General features: G+C 44.6%; 1 protein-coding gene across 5 annotated transcripts in view; it reads left to right on the top strand.

Moving 5' to 3' along the window:
- SETBP1 (SET binding protein 1) overlaps positions 1-16134 on the top strand; it is a 359343-nt gene that overhangs the window by 216663 nt on the left and 126546 nt on the right. The gene's annotated exons all lie outside the window — the stretch shown is intronic.

Raw genomic sequence — 16134 nt, 5'->3', positions numbered from 1 at the left:
AGATGGCAGGCGGCATGACCATTTACCGCTACCTACTTCAGCATGCATCTCCAAATAACAAGGGAAGTCCTGTACATACCATGTTACCATTACCACACACATGAAATGAACAGGAATTCCAAAATCAGTTAAACATTTACTCACACCAAATATTTCCGTTGTAATCATTCTTTCCGTGTGAAAAACGAATTTTAGGTGCACGATGAGGATTTTGTTTCCTTTCTACTCTGGGCAGTGCCTTTCTGATATGTATACACCTGCTGTCTCACTCAAGGAGATCAGAGGATTCTGTCTTCCTTTGGTTGCCCCAGATGTCAAGGAGAAGGTGTATAAATACATCACTATCTGATACTGCCTACAGTGTGGATCCCCTTCACTTACCAGCCATCCTGTGAGAGAGCTTGTAAACCAAGCCACAAGGAGCCCAAGGGGACTTCAGGGAAGTGACTCAGATGATGAGAGAGAGAAACAAAAGAAATGTAAGGAGCAGCACTTGCCCTCAAAGACTTTATGAAATAGGCCAGGCTTTTGAAGTGGATAAATATCATTGTCATTATCATCATAACACCTGTCATTCACTCTCTTTTTCTCTTCAGTCAGCTTCCTGCACCATCCTTATCCCCAGTGCTTAGCACAAACTAGCCACAAAATAAATGCTTATTGAAATTAAAATCTTAAAACAACCATCAGAACAGATTTCATCTAATGTCACATGGTAGGTGCTCAGTGAATACCATATTACTTAAATTGAATTATCAGTCTTCTTTCTGAAAACTCTTTGACACTTAATACCTGTACTGCTCATTTGATGGTCTGAAGCTGTTATTGAATCCTTGACATTTCATTTATTTTGTCTTATATGTAGCTTGCCTCCACATTAAATTATAAGGTCTGTTGAGCCAGGAGCCATATCTTCTAATTCCTATTATCCTACATAAAACTTGCTACAGTGCTGAGTCTACAGCAGCCTAGCCATATATATTTGCTGAATGGATGGATGAAAAGATGAATAAATTAGCAGAATTGAATTTTACAAACAGGAAATATAATTACTTTAGAGACCAGGTTTAGTGTGGATCTGTGCTACAAAATCTATGACACTACCTCTTTTTAAAAGTTAAGGGTGAAATGAAAGGCTGCTCTGTGACTACTTTTTCGTTTAAGCATAAGATTTCTGTACTTCTGACAAAATGGGTACACAAAACACAACACAAACACAAAGCTACCTGTCGCTCCATGCCTGGGGGTCAGTGCTCACCTCTTCTTGTCTAGGCATTTGTAGCTTTTATTCATTTTGCCTTGAATACCCAGATCTTGCAGGTGTAACACTGTTGGTTTAAATGTCCTCCTTAGAGCACTTTTCTCATGTTGAAAGATGCCAAGTTGCATTATGAATGAGGCTTATATTACCAAAAAAAAAAAAAAAAAAAAATCCTCCCAAAATTTAAGGCCATTTGCACAAACTTAGCAATGCAAAATCCTATAGTTATTTGAAATTAGCTAAGCACACAGGCACAGGCTGGAGTGGGTCTGATTTGATGACAGTTAATCTGAAAGAAGACCTGGTTATTTATATTAGTTAGGGTAGGCTGGACAGACTAAACAAATATGTGACAGTTTATGGCCAAATGTTTCTGGTCAGTGATTAGTACCTCTCCATGTAGTGATTCAGGGGCCCAAACTCCTCCCATCTTGTGGCTCTGCCATCTGCTAAGGTCTTACCTCCTTGAATCAAGTAGAAAAACAAGAGAAAGGGGCATGGCAGAGGGCATCCATTTCTCCATCTACTTGTTTAAGAAATGGCACACATCTCTTCTGCTCATATGCCACTTGCTAGAATTTATTCTGGGGGCCATCTAACCAAAGGGAGTCTGGAAAGTATCATCTAACAGCATGCCCAAGAAAGAGATGAATTTTTTTATGAAGAGCTAGCAATCTTTGACACTTAGTTTTAGGTGACTTCAAAATGAAAAGGGTAAAAGGAAAATGTAAGCCCCATGAACAGAAATATCAGGGTCTGTAGTAAGAGAGGCAGTAATTTCAGGAAAGTACACGGGTCCAGCAGTGGGCAGGTACCACATTTAAAGGGAATGTTGAAAACCCAGTGCTGGAACAGAAGAGGACAAGCCAAGATGGTGGGAGTTCAAGAAGCCTGTCTACAGGAAAGAATGAGTGAAATTAGAGATCCTTGTCCTGGGCAGGAGGAGTGTAGGAACACGTTGGTGATTGCTAAAGCTCTATTAGAAGAGGAAGTTGGCATCCTTTGGGGAGTTCCAGAAGCTTGAATGTTCACTCTTACAGAATTTAGGAGGGTAAGAAATGTGTATCCCCGGGTCCTGTCACATCGCCCAAAACATCGTAGACACTCAGTAAATATGTATGGATGGAATTACTTAGTTCATTAATTACCAGGACCCAGGTTTCCGTGGCGGGTCCTGAGGGAGTTCCCTGACAAGTAAAAGGCTCTAATACCAGAGGCACGAAGACTTAGCTGGGGAACCAGGAGTGCTGCAGCCTTAGTACAGCACACATGCCTCAACGAGACACAGCATTCCCAGTGTTTGCATCCACTTTCGACGGTCCCTCCAGCTGTGATCCAAGGGCTCATCATCCCAGACCAGGCTTTTCAGAGGTGCTATGTTACCGCAGGTTCTAGAACTCTAGCCAACATCAGAAGGAGTCACACAGACATGAACTGACCTGGCGATGTGACAGAGGCGTTTCTCAGAACTGGAAAACGCTTTTGGAAAACTCTTCTCAGCCCCTTACCTCTGAGCTGGTGCTACCGTGGATTGCAGTTTAGGATTTTCTCTCTCCAGACTTTGAGCTGTGCTACCTGCCTCAGCATAGGCGCACTCCCAGCCTGTGGTCAGACTCAGCGGCCGGCCAGCCTTTCCTTTCCACGGGCCCTTGCAGCAATCCTGCAGTCCAGAAAGGTCAGGCGCTGTGTGAAGAAACCTCTGAATCCTACTTAGGAAGTATCCAGGCTTTGGGTCGATGGGGTCACTAGCACCAAGATTCCAGGAGACACTGGAAGTCTCTGCCTTTCCAGCTGAGTCTGGAGACTGCTTGTGATTCTTGGAACTTATTTAAGAGGAGCCTGAAACACCAGAACTGTACTCTTGAGAAGACTCCAGGGAAGTGGCTAAGGGCCACCTTCTCCCTCTTCTGATAATGGCCTCAGCAACAACTGAAGTGACCAGCGCCCACTCTGTCTTCTCTCAGCGTTCTTCACGCTCTTAGCAACTTTTTTACAGTTAGTTCGCCAGGTGAGAGTTGAAGGGAGAAAATACTTCCACAAAGACAAGATTTTAGACAAATTACTCTTCAGATCTCACTTTCATCAAGAGAGACTGCCAGAGCACAGAAAGAAGTGGCCTCCTTTTTTTATTTTTATTTTTTAGAAGAATGAAGAAATGCAATATAATAAGAAGTGTCCCAAGTTGTGTTAGGAACTAAAATATGGCTGGAACTAATATAAAATTAGTTTTATATGTTTATTCATAGCTCTCTTTATTCTAGACTTGATTTTAAATGGCTTCAAAGATAGACAAAACTTAACAAGATAGGAAACATGAAAAGATACAAAAGAAGAATATGAAAATGGGGATATAAATTTAAGTGACTAGACTAGTCTAATCCTGTTTGGGTTGTCAGGTCAATGATTCTGTGACCCTGGTAATTCTCTTAAGCTCTTATTTTGCTTTTAATAACAGATTTAATGAAGTATAATTACACACTATAACATTCATCCTTTTGAAGTGTACGATTCAGTGATTGTTAATATATTTGCAGATTTGTGCAGTCAACACTGCTAATTGCAGAACATCTTCATAATTTCCACTCCCCCTCCCCAAAAGATCCTCTATCCATAAGCCATTACTCTTCCTTCTCTACTCTCTCCAGTTCCTAGCAACGACTAACCTACTTTCTGTTTCTAGATTAGCCTGTTGTGGACAATTCACGTGACTGGAAGCACACAATATGTGACCTTTTGTGTCTGGTTTCTGTCACTTCACGTAATGTTTTCAAGGTTTATTTGTGCTGTAGTATGTATCAGTATTTCATTGTTTTTTATGACTAAATAATATTCCATGATAAGGATACACCACATTTTATTCATTCAACAGCTGTTGGACATTTGGGTTGTTTTCACTTTTGGCTTTCACTAAAAATGCTGCTGTGAGCAGTTATGTATAAGTCTTTATGTGAGCCTGTGTTTTCAGTCCTCTTGGATATAGACCTTGGAGTGGAATTGCTAGGTCATATGGTAACTATGTTTAGCTTTTTGAAGAAGTCCCAGATTGTTTTCTAAAGCAGGTACTGTGCTAGTAACTTCTGAGGATTTCCATATCTCCATATTCTCACCATCATTTGCTCTTGATAATCTTCTTTATTTATAGGTACCCTAATAGATAAGATGTGGCATCTCATTGTGATTTTGATGTGTTTTTTCCTAGTAGTTAATGATGTTAAGCATCTTTTTTTTTAAGATTGACTTATTTTTTGAGAGAGAAAGAGCATGCAAATAGGGGAAGGGGCAGAGAGAGAATCCTCAAGCAAACTCCCTGCTGAGCACAGAGCCCAGGAACACAGGGCTCGATCCCTGGACCCTGAGATCATGACCTGAGCCAAAGTCGGACACTTAGGTGACTGAGCCACCCAGATGCCCCATTTTTTTAAAGATTTATTTATTTGAGAGAGAGAGAGAGTTGAGCATCTTTTCATTGCTTTTGGCTACATGCATATTTTGGAGGAGGAATGCCTATTCAAATTTTTACCCATTTTTAAATTGAGTTACTTGTCTTATTATTTTGTAGGAAACGTTCTGAAATCCAAGTCCCTCATCAGATCTATGAGTTGCAAATATTTTCTCTCATTCTGTGGGTTGTCCTTTTATTTTCTTCATGGTCACCTTTGAAGCACAAAAGTTTTTAATTTTGATGAAGTCCAATTTATTTCCTTTTTTTCTTGTTGCTTATGTTTTAGTGCCATGCCTAAGACGGCTTTGCCTAACCACAGATCAGGAAAATGTACTCCTATGTTTTCAGGAGTTTTACAGTTTTGCTGTTACATGTAGGTCTATGGTCCATTTTGAGGTAACATTTGTATATGGTATGACGTAGGGATCCTACTGTAGGCGGCATGTACAGTTGTCCCAGCACCACTCACTGAAAAGAGTTTTCTTCCCCGTTGTATTACCTTAGCTCCTTTATCTAAAGTCAGTAGGCAATACATGTAACAGTTTATTTCTGGACAGTCAATTCTATTCTATTGATCTTTGTATCAGTCTTTAGATCAATACCATGCTTTCTTGGTTTCTGTAGTTTGTAGTAAATTTTGAAATCAGGAAGTATGAGACTCCCAACTTTGTTATTTTTCAAGATTGTTTTAGCTATTCTCGGTGCCTGACATTCCCACATTTTAGGATCAGCTTGTCAGTTTCTGCAAAAAATAGGGCTATCCTAGGTCTTTTAGGGCTCCATTTTCTCAGCTGTTTAAAAAGATGGATGATCTGCGCGCTGTGGAGTTCTTGTGCAGCCCTGAAGGACATGAACTTGCTTTAAATGTTAAAAATACTAAACTAATTAAAAAGAAATACTAAACTAATTTTAATCCTCATTTTCTGAAAAAATCTGCTTTTGCCCTTTTTATTATCCTCGCATTGTTAAGTCATGACTAGTATTATCATTGTCCTGTTTCTGGACTCATTGGAAATGATGATACCTTCCAGTTTACACAGGAGCCAGGATGCTGCTGGGGCCCTCTGTTAGAATTACAAAATTCTGAGTCCATACAGGGAAATGGCCTCACCTACCTGAAGGTGGGATAGGGTTACTGTCAGAAAAGAGAGAAGGGAGGAGCAATTGGAGGGAAGGAAAAGGAGAAATGGCGAGCTGGCGGCGCATAGAGAAGTAGACCACAAATGGGTCTGTGTCTTGAGAGGTTAGTATCTGGAGAGCAGGTCCAAGTGGAGAGCATTTCCCTGCTCCCCGCAGACTCCACCCCCTCTCTGGTAGGAAAGCCCATTATTAGAATAGATCAGTATCCAGGTTTCCAGTTTGTGAATGTGTGCTTGGCTGCCTTTCATTCTGATTGCAGACTCCAAATGTGACCCAGACCAGTGAGACAAGGGAGACCATCTTGGTCAAGGCCCAGGGCTGTGAGGTTTTCCATGCAGGCTGCCCTTCTGAACTTGGGACCGAGTGGCATAGCCTTCCTGCTTTGGGGCTGGACTCAGAGTGACCGGAAGCTGAGAGCAATCCGACCACAGCTCTTCCTTCTCCTTTTCTCTTCCTACTATTTAGAGTAACTAATGTTAGCACCACAGTTACATTAGCTAAATTTATGGAAGGTAGGACATTATGTTACGTGCTTTGCATGCAATATGCTTGTGTAATTATAACCACAGCCCTATAAAGTCAGCACAGTTATTATTATCCCCATCTTCCAGATGACAAAACTAAGGCATGGACAGGTTGTATCTTATGTCAAAATTACAGAGATTTAAAGGAGGCATATCCAGGATTGATCTGAAAGACACCATGTCAGAGTTTGCCAGGCATTCTTTTTCTTGTCTCTTTTGGTTCAAATGAAATTTTATCACTTTACCTATACATGGTAATCATAGACTCAGCTCAGTTCTCAGAAATTAAAAGACGCTCAAGGTCTAAATCCCGTGGCTCCAAGGAAACATGTTCCAAGTCTCCTTCGGACCACACTATGCTCTCCTTTCTCTGAATTCCTGTGGTATTTAGAAAAAGCTAGCGCTGATTTCATAACCACTGGATGAGGTGGTCTGGAGGCTGCGACGCACCTGCTTTCTGGGTGGCCGGTGTCAGGGACAATGCCCAGACGGTGCCTCGTTCTCTCCAAGAATGTTTCCTATGGGGCGCCTGGGTGGCTCAGTCGTTAAGCGTCTGCCTTCGGCTCAGGTCGTGATCCCAGGCTCCTGGGATCGAGCCCCGCATCGGGCTCCCTGCTCAGCGGGAAGCCTGCTTCTCCCTCTCCCACTCCCCCTGCTTGTGTTCCCTCTCTCGCTGTGTCTCTCTCTCAAATAAAGAAATAAAATCTTTAAAAAAAAAAAAAAAAAAAGAATGTTTCCTATGGTGAGCAGGAGCTCTCAATAAAGATGCACTGACGTCATTCTCTGACCTTCCTGGTGTAACCTGCCGTGAGCACCACCACTGTTTGATAATAACAGGACACCCTTCAGGGACTAACCACGAAGGACTGGTTCAAGAGGCAGTGGTGGGATGAAGAGAGGAAGGGAAGGCCAGGGAAGGGGAGCTGCTCTTGGGGCACTTTTCCTCCCTTTGCTGCTTCATTTGGGCCAAACCTGCTTTTCCCAAACCTTTGTGTCTTTGATGGAGTCAAGAAGATGAAAGGAGCTGTTTCATGGACGACCCAGAGCATATACCTGTTGACTGGATTTCACCCTAAGTAAACTGAACTGGATTGAAATTCTGCCCCATGTTTGTTAAAGAGCCATGCCCAGATATCCGTGAGGTAGGCAGGTGTCCTGCCAAGGTCAGTGTCAGGGGTACCTGTGACAATGAAGCCTTCCTGCCCTTCTTGGCAACCCTTCTTCTCCCAGGGCAAATGCCATCTCTTGCCCTGGCTGCCTGCAAACGGGCAGGGTTTTTGTTTGTTTGTTTTGTTCTGTAAGTACACACAAGAGCTCCTGGTTTGATTTGATGTTGTCAGCAGCTAGAAAGGGTTATTTCTCCTTTTAGATCCCATCTAGTGCCTCTGCACAGGGAATTCTAGCCAAGGACTCCTGTGCGCTTTCAGTTTACAGGCCTCAGGGTTGCCTCCCACCCCGTCCCCCCTGCTCCCACCCACTCTGCACGATTGGCATTTGCCAGTCTTTGAAGTGATGGGGAAGGTGATGGTCAGGAGCGCTGGGGGTGCTGACGTGGCCCTTGGGTTTCCCTCAGAAACCTGCGTGTGTACCCATGTTACAAAGCGGTCCAAAGGTGTGATTTCTTTTGAAAAGAGAGGAAAAGTGAGAGAGAGTTTCCATAAAACCAAAACACCATTGGGCCTGGCCCTGAATTTGAGGGGAGGGTGAGGGAAACTTTGTAACTGTGCCAAGAGGCATTTTGGTCCATTTTGGTCCACTCTGATCGCCCCTGTTGTCTGTAGCTCACTGTGGCTACAGTTACCAAAATGCCCCCAGCTCCCAAAGTGGGACCTGTCTTGGAGTGTAGAGCGGGCAGAGAATTGAGAGCTGAAGGGCCTTTAGAGAGCCATTGCGCTGCCCTCTTGCCCTGCAAATGATGTTCTCCGATGAGGAAAATTAAGTGACTTTCGAAGACTCTCCACAGATTCCAGGTTAGAACCCGGAAGCTGCTTCCGCTGCCTGCCAGCCAACTGTCTTCAGAGCACCTGTGAGTTTTGTTTTGATTCTTACAGATCAGGAGCCCTTCACTCAGGCTGACGATGGCTCCTTCCTGAAAGCTAGCTTCCCCTCAGCCCTTTTCTCTCACTAAGAGTGGGCTCAGAAACAAAGAGCTTTCTCACCCCAATGCTAAGGCAAAGCAATTGCATTGTTTCATTTGGAGAAGTTGAAAACAGCGTCTCATCAAAGGTGTAGAAATGATACCACCCACCTGGGCCTCCCACCATTAGGCGGTGATGCTTCGCCTGTCTAAATTCTCCCAGCACACCCAGACCTTACTATGAGCCTCTCTGAGCTCTCCAGTGAGATTCTTCATCATAAAGGGCCTGTTCTACACTGTTCAGCTTCTCATATCTTTTCTCTATTAGACATTGTACCAATATTCACCATTACCTAACTACATGCCGGGGACGGGGACAGACGCTACGGAGGAGGCACAGACTTACAGGCAAGTGTCAAGGCTCATGCCTTGAGCTTCTTGGGGCTCCTGCCCTCAAGGCTGCCTCGTGGTTAGATTCAAGGGTAAACTTCCTAATTCAAACATTGGCACTGTGGGTGTCCTGAGAAAAGAGAGAAGTGGATGTTGGAGTATGTAGTGTCGGCTTCATGGAAGACCAAGGATGGAGGTAGGTTAGGACTGAAGGGTGGTATGTGTGGCTGGAACACTTAGTGAAGGAAGGCCTGGAGAACAGAAAGGAATGCTCTTGGAAAGAGCTAGAGCAGGAAAGAAAGTGTTTTTTTCTGCACTCCAGAAAGGGAAGGGCTGAACCATGAGCTCACCCTGGCTGCCCCGACCTATTCAAATTAGAGCCTTGTGGTGCCACTGAAGCAGTAAGTGGAATGTGGGCCTCTGCCCTGGTCAACCCGGAACTGTATGTTGTTTCCAGTGTGTTCTCGCAGACATCTTTGAATGGCCCACGGTGACCATAGCTGGCCACGTGAAGGTCGGGGTGACACAATACTATGGCTGGACCCATTCCATTTTTAGTTACTAAGGAGGCTTGGTTTCATTGGTTTATTTTCTGTTTCCACCCTCCCCCTACTCCTTTCTCAGCGTTTTGCAATACAGAACTTGCATGCCATTCTGGTGAGCTTAACAAAACAATACAGGGCTCAGGACGGGCTCCCAGACCTGGCCTTGTGGTGTCTTTAGCTTTTGTCCTTGGTTGGGGGACAGACTCTAGGCTTGCAGGAGAGCGTCTGGAGCTGCAGAAGCTATCCTTATCTCCCCTACCCCAGCCCAAGGCATGCCTTTGTTTCATGTTCTTTGTATGTAGTTTCCTTTGGCTACTTGTAGATGCTTTGCACAGATGTCAATTCAAAGTAAACTGCAGTATCGTGAGTTACCTGGGATGAGAGTCTTTGTCATTAAAACTTGACCATCACTATTAGCTGTTGATTATGAACACACTAGCCTAGGACAGAATTTGACTAATGAAGCAAGGCCCTGCCCTCTAGGAAATATTCTCTTCTTAGGCAACACAGAGTACACTTGAGTGACTGGGGAAATCATGCATTATATTTTGTTTTGCCATTTCAACACTCAGGTTTGAAGTTTGATTTTTAGTTTGATGTACTTTGTTTTTCCTGGGCATGATCAAGGTCACAGTTTCTCTATATGGCAGGGAAAGGTTGGCAGTCAACGAATGGATTTGGCATCGTCTTTGCTCTTTGGGTGGACTTTCACCTTCTAGATTCAAATAGGAGAGACATCTTTTCCTAAAAGTCTGTGTAATGAAATGATGGTAGGAGTGATAGGGACAGATAAGCATGGAAGCCATCAGATGTTACTGAGTAGACCAGGTTTGGGACTGAAGTTTAGATCTGAGGTAGGGTTTTTTTTAATTTGTTTTGTTTTGGTTTTAGAACATTAAATCTAGAAGGAGCCTAAAATGTCATCATGACCAATCCCTTCATGTTATAGACCAAGTAATTTAGTGACAGAAACAGGACTTGAAACTGGGCTTCAATTCCCAATCTAGTGATCTTGACAATAAGCTTTCTCCGAACACTGTTATGCCAAGACTACCCAGGCACACATTCTGACAATAGATGCCTTAGCACCTGGCTCATGGAATGAGCTCTGATTGTCGAAATCAAGGCCTATTTTAATTCCTTCATGGATCATAGACAGTGAAGGAGTCCATTAAAAAAATATTAAAGTTTACTAAGTAAATGGCTCAGGTTGTGACTGATATCATTACAGTGTTGTAAATGTGTGCATTAAATTGATTTGCATATAATTGTGGAAATAATATGTTGAAGAAATATCATCTACTGTATCCCTAAGTTGGCAGCCAGAGATTCCTGATATAATGGGGCATCCTCAGAGGAGCGTGCAGGAAGCATTTGCCCACTCTTTTTTTCCTCGCTCCATTATGCGCCAGGTGACTGCTGTCCAAGCAGTTCTCTTGATTTCAGAAATATACGCAAGGACTAGTCCCCGAAGGATGTGCACGGTTTCATTTGGTGACTCAGAGAAGCATTATAAAACTACTTTTTTTTTCTAGCCAAAAGGACAGTATCAAGTGGAGGGTACAAGACATTCAACTAAGCAGTGAGTCATTTAATAAGTATACACAGGTACTTAATAGTGTGCCCAGCCCTATGCCAAACACCATGGGAATTTAAGAGTGAACATGACCCCAGACCTCAAGGGGTCAGAGCATTGTTTGGAAGAAAAGAAGATATAAATCCATAAATATAATAGTAAATTATTAAGGGTTTGTGTTAGGATTCTCCAAAGAAACAGAACCAATAGATATATGCATCGATATACAGAAGGAGTTGTATTCTGTGGAATTGTCTCAATGATTGTGGAGGCTGGGGGGAAGTTCCAATCCAAACCCAAGGCCCAAGAACCAGGGGAGCCAATGGTGTATGTTTTAAGCCCAAGTCCCAACGTGTGAGAACAAGGAGTTCCAATGTCCGGGGGCAGGAGAAAAGGGATGTTCTAGATCGAGCAGGGAGCAAATCCACCCTTCCCCTGCCTTTTTGTTCTAGTGGGGCCCTCAACAGACTGGATGAGGCCGATATCCGCATTGGTGAGGGCAAGTCTTACTCAGTCTACAGATTCAAATGCTAGTCTCATCTAGAAATATCCTCACAGACACACCCAGAAATAATGTTTCACCAACTCCCTGGGCATCCTTAGCCCAGTCATGTTGACACATAAAATTCACCATCAGAGGGCTCAAATGTTCAGTATTGACTAATTGTAGCAATCAGATGCTAGACATTCGAGATAAGATGTAGTTGAACAAGAATCCAGGGCAAGCTTCTGGCAGACACCAGAGCTGGGTTTTACTTAAGTGGAATGTGGTTAGATGAGAGGAAAGGGAGGCTTGGGAAGAGTCATGCACGTGCACCTACTCCACTTACTGAGCGCCCTGGGCAAGGCACTTCACTCCTTTCATCTCCTCTATCCTTGTGATAAGCCCACAAGGTAGCTATTGTCATCCTCATTTTTACAAATGAGGAATGGGGCAAGGAGACTAGACACTCATCCGGTATCACCCCACTAGGGCCTAGAAGTTAAGATCCCAACCTACTAGACAACTCCAAAAGTTTCTCCTCAGCCACACTCTTTCCCTTTCCAGCCATCCCATCAGTGTGCTAGTCTCAGTCCAAACAAACACCTATCCTTTTTCTGATTTCCCATTTCCAGACTGACTGAAGTTTGTGTGACCAGGAATCCTGATTCCACAATGAAACATTCCTCAGGGTTTTCTCATAGAGAAAAATCCACTGCCTACTGCCCCCAGATGTTTCTTTCCTTCCTTCCATCTCTCTCTCTTCCCCCCCATCTGTTTCTCTCTCTCTCCTTTTTTTCATTACACAAATATTTATTAAGTTCTTCTCAAACCCTCAAATTTCCTAAACATAATTTGTGTAAATATGGTTCCAGTCCAGGACACAGGGGAATCTGATACTGAGATACCACCTCATGTCTGCAGATGAAGCATGAATTGGTGTTGCCCTATTTGGGGAATGTGGGATAAAGTGTCCAAGAAACAGCCCAGCGTAGAGAGCATGTTTTCAGAGCAGGCAGTATAGTGAGGTTGAATGAGTCCTAAACTATGTCAGGAAATCTATATTTAACTCTCAACTTTGCCGTGACTCGTCTCCATCTCAGAGTTGTTTGAGCCCTTTATGCTGTACTTTCTTCAAGTATAAAATGGGACTGAGGATCCCTTCCCTTTTGAACTTTACAGGGGTATTGGAAGGCATGAGAAATAATGTATGGGTGAAAAGTGTTCCAGAAAGCGTAGACCACCCTGGGCCCAGTGACACTTACTTGCCGAATGAGCTGCTTTCCTCGTTCCCAAACCTCATCAACACATGGCTACTGGCCAACTTACCAACTCACTGACTACTCCATGCTCTATTAATTGACTCTAAGGAACCCCATCAAAGGAAGAAACTAATAGATAAAATGGCTTGGAGGCAGCCCCATTCTCCAGAGAACCTCCTGAATGTCCCTCTGGGTGGACATCAAGGGAAGGACACCCTCCTCAGGATGCTGTGTGGGGTAGAAAGTGGGCCAAGGTACTTGTAAGCCAGTTGAGCTGGCAGGGTGGTTTTGCGCCTGCCCTTTCTCTCTAGCCTTCAGTTTCCTTATTTGTAAAATGAAGGATGATTAACTGATTTGGTGGTCTTGAGTGGTGCTCTCCAGGGGGTCTGTAGGGTCCACTTCAGGGCCATTGCCTGGGGGGAGATGGTTTAGTGCAGGATAATTGGGAGCGTTTCCTGCCCTCTGATCACAGGGCGGCTCAGGCCTTATCTCCCTTTTTTGTTTATGTTCCAGCTGAGATTTCATATAAACCAAGGATTACAAAACTAAAAAAAAAAAATCTTTTTTTAAGCATGGGGTGAGATGATATTCAAATGCCTAACTCTCTGGCTCTATAATCCAGTTTATGTGCCAGTTATCTTCCATCCCCTTCCCCCAGCCATGAGTAAATCCAAGGGGTTCAATGCTCTGACTTCTCCCCAGTCACTCCCAGCAGGAGGGTTGGGGCTCTGACTTCTGGCTTCAGGGATTTCTGAGTCCCACAGCACACTCGGCACCCTCTCCTGCTCGTTCCCAGGCTGCCAGGGTCCGCCTCGGGCATGGAGGCTGGGAGGTACCCTGCTGTCCTCGCTCTCTGTGTCTGCAACTCACAGCCAGTGTACGGTAGGGCTCTGGGGGGCCGCGCTCCCAGGGGATGATTGCAACGTTCAGGGTGACTTAGGGGGCTCCCGGGAGCCAGGTGTGGAGAAGGAATGAGGAGCGGAGAGGCAGTCCTGAACATGCCGGCCCTTGCTGCTGTGGGCTTGCATCTCGCCGAGAGAGCCTCACGGTGCTCCCGTGTCCTTACATGGACTTGTTCACCGTGGCCTGCCTGGAGCACGCTGCCCTCGGCTTGTATTTTTGGCGAGCTTAGTAAAGTAGAGGAGATGTTTGAAAGCCAGAAATCCTTCCCGGTGCTGCCGAGCCGTCCATACTTTCCTCTCCATAAACAGTTGTCAGAATTTGATTAAACGAACCCCCACACACCATCTATTTCAAAATAACCCACGGGACAGCCTGTACCTCGGCATCATGTGTGTTTGTACTGGGGTCTGGTCGTGGTGCTCCAGTTGTGCTTCTTGGGGGCAGGGTTCACCAGGGTGGAGTGAGAGCCTCCGCCCGAGGAAGAGGGCCCGGGCTTCTCTGGAGTGATCTGGGGCTCAGCTTCGCTCCCGGGCCAGGGCTCCTCCGCGGAAGGCCTGACGCAGATCCTGCTGTGAGAAGGTCCCAGTGTAAAGAGCACTGGACTGGGAGTCGGGAGAAATGGAATCGATCCCACCCGACCGCTAACAAGCCACTGGGCTGCCAAGAAAGGGAAGAGATTGCTGTGAGCGCCACGGGTGCTTTGCTGTTGGCGGAGCTGAAGCACAGATGGCTGGCCGCTGCTCGGAGACACCAAGGAAAGGAACCCAGCTGGGCCACGTAGCCTCGAAAGTTCTTTGCAACTGAACATCGCCCATTCTGGCCGTTCTGCTCAACTCTACCTAAGCCACAGAGTTGTTAGAAGGAACAAAATGGTGGATCCAGAAATACCAGGCTACTAGAACGTGGCAGGGGGGTGTGAGAGTTTGTGTTTCAGCTATCAGCTTTAAACCTGAGTTGATGTCTGAGCTGCCCCCCACAGATGGCCTCATTGCTGTCTTAGTGGAAACTTCACTCTTCCTGGATCAGTTAGCTGAGGTTATGACAGCTATCAGCGGACTCTTCCCCTAGGGCTGATACCTGCTAGCCCTACTTTGGATTTTGTCAGAGATAAGCAGCAGAGGCACCATAGCTGGTCCCAGCACCCCTTATTGTGTCCATGTGTCTAATGCCACCTGTCCCTTCACTAGACCATGAGCTCCACGTGGGCAGAGGCATGCCCACTTCCTTCCCCACTGTGCACCCATCATCTAGCCCACAGAATCTCACATGGAGGGGTGCCTGGGTGGCTCGGTTGGTTAAGGTCCAACTCTTGATTTCAGCTCCAGTCATGATTTCAGGGTTGTAGGATTGAGCCCTGCATCTGGCTCCATGCTCAGCATGGAGTTTGCTTGTTCTTCTCCCTCTGCTTCTCCCCCCACCCTACCCCCCCAGCTCCCTCTCTCTCTCTCTCATAAATAAATAAATAAAGTCTTTAAAAAAAAAGACTCTCACATGGAGTTAGTGCTTGGTAAATATTTATTGAATAAAAATAAAATACACTAGGAGAATTAAGAACTAGGGATCTGACTCTCCATGTACTAGTTGTTGAGACAAGTGTTCATTTCAGTTAGGTCTCTGCTTGCGTGTCACTTCCTCAGAAAGGGCATCCCTGGCCAGCCTGTCTCAGTCAAAGCCTCCTATCTTTAAACTTTGTCTTCATATCTTGTTTTACTTTTGTCTTAATAATTAATGTCAGGGGATTAATTAATATACATATATATATACACACACACACTACATGTGCTTGTATGGAAATATACTTGTGTATTTATAAATCAGACATACGTATGTGTATGTAAGTATAACACATATATAGATGTATATATAGTTTTCTGTTTGTTCTTCTATCTCCCTTCTCCCCACTCGAGTATAAGCTTCATCCCTACATCTAGAATGAGACCTGACATCTAGTAGTTGCTCAAAAAGTGTCTCTTGGATGAATGAATGAATGAATGAATGCTTATGAGACAAGATGGACTTGGATTGAGTCTTTTAAAACTGGCTATCATTTGACTAAACCCACAGGAAAGGGAGAATCCTATAGATGAGGGGCAGCAAGATCAAAAGCAGGTTAATGAAAAGAAGCATAGCAAAAGCCCAGTGGTTTAAAAATAATATCTGTGTTGATTTATTATCATATGGGTAACTGACATTTGTCAGTGGTTGTCCAGTGTGGGTTGCAGCTCCTGCCAGGACCGGCCATGAAGGTCCCTACCAAGTGGGTTCAAGCCCTTCAAGGAGAACAGCCGGTTACTGGGAGTCGAAAAACCTCCTCCACTCAGGCTTCCCTGGAACTTCGGTCTTGAGAATATAGTAATAGATTAGCTAGACACTAGTTCCCAGCATTGAGAGAGTCACCTTAACTTTTTGCAAATGACTTGCTTGCTTACCCATTGTTCAACTTTCTCCTTTGTCCTCGTATGTACTCAAATACATCTACTAGAACATTACTAATAACAGGGATATGGTCTCCTGGAAACAGCTGAACTGACAA

The sequence above is a fragment of the Leptonychotes weddellii genome, chromosome 13 (genome assembly GCF_054177405.1).
Source record: "Leptonychotes weddellii isolate Sample4059 chromosome 13, ASM5417740v2, whole genome shotgun sequence".
Lineage (NCBI taxonomy): Eukaryota > Metazoa > Chordata > Mammalia > Carnivora > Phocidae > Leptonychotes > Leptonychotes weddellii.
This window is presented reverse-complemented; position numbering and strand designations above follow the sequence as displayed.